At 32.2% G+C, this 4,161-nt stretch overlaps 1 non-coding gene across 1 annotated transcript; it reads right to left on the bottom strand.

Moving 5' to 3' along the window:
* Window positions 1-3,476: 3,476 nt before the first annotated feature.
* Window positions 3,477-3,564, bottom strand: TRNAS-GCU (transfer RNA serine (anticodon GCU)). Its single transcript has one exon. It is a non-coding gene; the product is annotated as a tRNA-Ser (tRNA).
* Between the last annotated feature and the right edge of the window lie 597 nt (window positions 3,565-4,161).

Below are 4,161 nucleotides of genomic sequence, written 5' to 3' on the forward strand. Positions count from 1 at the left end.
ATTTGATTAGACGGAAGACGGAAGTTCCTTAAAAACTTCCGCTTTCTTTAAAAGATTCTGAACAGTTCCTGTGGGTTGAGCACCTTTTTCAAGGAAATCTAGAATAACAGGAACATTTAAATAAGTTTGATTCTTCATTGGATCATAAAAGCCCACTTTTCTAAGATCTTTTCCTTCTCTTCGGGATCGAACATCAATTGCAACGATTCGATAGACGGCTCATTGGGATAGATGTAGATGAACAATACCCCCCCTAGAACCGTATAGGAAGTTTTCTCCTCGTACGGCTCGAGAAAAATGATTTGATTCGAAGTTTTGTCTATGTATGCAATTCGAATAAATTAAATGACAAATGGGGCCTATAAAATCAATTAGACTATGATTTCAGTCTTTTTTTTCCTGAAAATGAAAAAGAAACCATTCGTACTCATAACTCAAGTTAGATAACTCTCAAATAGCTGAAAGGAAAAATCTTTAGTCAATTTCATTTATTGAGTGGTCTTTACCCCCTTTTGTTTGTCTCGTTTAAAATTCTATTTGGATTCTTTAGTCTGATCCAGTTATTGAGATTATCGAGACAATTAAAATGGTGTTTCCTTGTTCTTAGATCCTTTATCCTTATTTTAAATCATTGGGTTTAGACATTACTTCGGTGCTTCTTAATCCTTTCAAAATGGCAGCAACATACCCTTTTTTGATTTTTTCTATCAAAGAATCCTATGGACAGTTGATTCCCCAGTGATACACTTTGAATCGAAAAAGTTTGATCAATTCCAACAAGTTTTGCTTTTGAATTGGAAACTTGCTCGAATTGGATCCTTTCGATTTCTATAGATGAAAGATACATTTACGAAGTTGTTCCAATTGATTGATTGGCATTAACCCTAGATCCTTGCCCCCGAGAAATGAATTAATCCTTTCTACTCGAGCTCCATCGTGGACTATTTACAACCCAACAAAAAAGAAGGGGTTCAGGTGTAACAGAACAAACAATGTCGAGCCAAGAGCACCCTCATGCCTAGATAAATCGAAAATGGTGGATGTAAAAATCCACAACGGACCGTGTCCTTCAAGTCGCACGTTGCTTTCTACCACATCGTTTCAAACGAAGTTTTACCATAACATTCCTCTAATTTAATTTGGAACCGGTATGGAATTGATTCAATTATGGAATCATGAATAGTCATTGGTTCAGCTGTCCATAGACATGGTAATCTAGACTTTTTCTATGATATGTGGGACGATTTTTCTTAAAAAGTCTTAGCAAGACAGCATCTTTAACATACATAAATAATATCTAGATAATAGAAAGAAATAGCAATATATAAACGAATAACTTTTTGAATCTGCATCTTCAAGTGACTCAATAGGATAGATTAAATGATTTCCTACTTTTTGGAGTACCAAAGATTCCACTTCCAAGGAATCATTAAAAATATTTATTAAATATATTTATAATTTAAATTGAAAAAGTTTCCTATTTAGACATCATTATTTAATTTGATTTCATTTGAAGAAACTGGACAATAAGCATCACGTTTGATCCTCATAGGAAGATAAGTCTTTCTTTTTTAATTGACTCATCACTGATTTAATCTAAAATAGATCAAAAAAAAGAAGAAATAAATCCCATTTTTTTCATTTTCATGAGATGTATAAAAAAACAATGGAAGTTAAGATTTGAATCTTTACTCTTTTCATCTGATTACGAAAATCAAAAAATAATAGGGAGGGGTTTTCGTATCTATCAGATAGACTGAACAGTTGTCACTGTTATAGATATTCTATAATATAGAATTGAAATAATTTCAGTTTAAATAATTTAAGGGATCGCAAATGTTTTTCACAAAAACCAAAAAATTATTGTCATTGAAATAGAACGATACATACCATATAAGCTAAACATTTCCCCATTTTATATGATTCTATCATATGTATTTTCTTTAACATGGGGTTGAGTAATATTTCAATAATTGACTCTTGTGATAAAGTGAATAAAATAAAAGGGATAGGATAAATCACCCCTGCCTCAATCGTTACATAGATTTCCAATTTTTCATTAGAACCAAACACGAAATACCTAAATAAAATGAGATTCAAAGAAAAAATATTGGCTCCATAACATATTTCTATATGATATGGAACTTGATCATTTGTTAATGAGATTCGAAGAGACACGGGTAATTAAATTAATATGGATTAACTCCTATCCACTCCCCTACTTCTTTCTATGGGAATAATGGAGCATAAAAAAATGGATATGCGCTGGGACGGAAGGATTCGAACCTCCGAATAGCGGGATCAAAACCCGGTGCCTTACCACTTGGCCACGCCCCATTTCAATTTCTAATCTACACTAAGAAACAATAATATTGGTATTGGTTGTTTGTCAACTCCAGTCCAAATATCTATATATCTATAGAATAGATTGGTACTAGGATTTTGATACATATAGATATAGAATTCAACTTAATTTATTGATCATTACATAGAATTCAAGTAAGATATTGTATGAAAGTATGATTTCTTCTATTCTCCTTTGAGAATTGGAGGATTTTTGGTTGGGTGGGTTCAAAGAAAAAGAAGGATTTTTTGTCTAGCTTACTTACTTTCTTCCTTTTTCCTTATATCAAAAACTCAATCAAAGTGCAATTATCTCCAAGAACAAAATGTCTGTTATGCTTAATATCGTTAGTTTGATCTGTATTTGTATTAATTCTGCCCTTTATCCGAGTAGTTTTGTCTTCGGCAAATTGCCAGAAGCTATGCTTTTTTGAATCCAATCGTAGATGTTATGCCAGTCATACCTGTGCTTTTTTTTCTCTTAGCTTTTGTTTGGCAAGCTGCTGTAAGTTTTCGATGAGATCCTTAATAATAATATCTTAGAAAATGCATGATTTCTTCGAGAAAAAATTCTAACAATTGAAAATCAGATAAGTTTTAGAGTATGAACCCTCGATTCGCACACTGAAATTCTTGGATAGGCGCCATAAATCAGGCTTACCCCCACTTCCTCCCTTTTGACCCTTTTCCAGTGAAAGACCCTAACCCTATTAGGGTCTCCCACAATATCTAATTTGGATATAAACGAAAATTTTTTTTAATGAAAAACAAATGAATTTGTGATAATTCATTCTATTTCTAGAAAAAAACCTCATTTCTTGGTGTCAAAATAGGATATGTGGTAGAAAAATGGAAGATCTACTCTCTTTTTTTTCCAAAAAATCATCTTGGAGATTGTGTAATGCTTACTCTGAAACTCTTCGTTTATACCGTAGTGATATTTTTTGTTTCTCTCTTTATCTTTGGATTCCTATCTAATGATCCGGGGCGTAATCCTGGACGTGAAGAATAAAATCCAAAGGGTTTTTTCCTTGGTTAATTTTCAAATTTTCTTAGGATTTTATCTATTCCACACGTTTAACTAAGATTTTCAAAATTTGAAAAAAAAAAATAAATCAAGTCATCAACGGAAACGGAAAGAGAGGGATTCGAACCCTCGGTACGAATAACTCGTACAACGGATTAGCAATCCGACGCTTTAGTCCACTCAGCCATCTCTCCCAATTGAAAAAGATAATTACTACATTACACATAATGTAAGGAGTCTTTCTTTCTCTCTCTTCTTTCTCTATTCTATTATATATAGAGAGATCACAAATCAGGAAATTCCTTTATCTAAAAGAGGGGCTCGAACGCGCCAACAATTGAACTAAAGAAAAATAAGGAAGACCTCTTTGTGTTGATTTTGTTCGAAAGGCCCTTCTTATTCTGATGGCCTGGCCTGGTCAGTACCTAGCCGGGCCTTTTTTTGTTCCAAGGAATTATAGATAAATACTAATTTATCTGATATCTGATTTGAAAACAAAATACTTGTTTTTTTATTATATTATTATATTCAATTGAATATTTTATATTCAAGCAACAACAAAAAGAAGAAAGACTATTTACATTCTTTTTGTTGTTAATTTTATTTTCATTTTCTGAACTAAAAAATAAACTAGCGATTTTTCCACAATGCATTTTTCTGTTATGATTTTAGTGTTTTTTTTCGATCCGTATCTATCTTCTTCAGCAAAAGAGAAAACTTTAGTTATTTAATTTAAATTAAATGAAGCTGCTTTTCCGAATCTCATTAAATTTTGATCTCCCCACGAAAAA

Source organism: Sesamum indicum, unplaced genomic scaffold (genome assembly GCF_026168435.1).
Source record: "Sesamum indicum cultivar Baizhima isolate 11 unplaced genomic scaffold, ASM2616843v1 HiC_scaffold_88, whole genome shotgun sequence".
NCBI lineage: Eukaryota > Viridiplantae > Streptophyta > Magnoliopsida > Lamiales > Pedaliaceae > Sesamum > Sesamum indicum.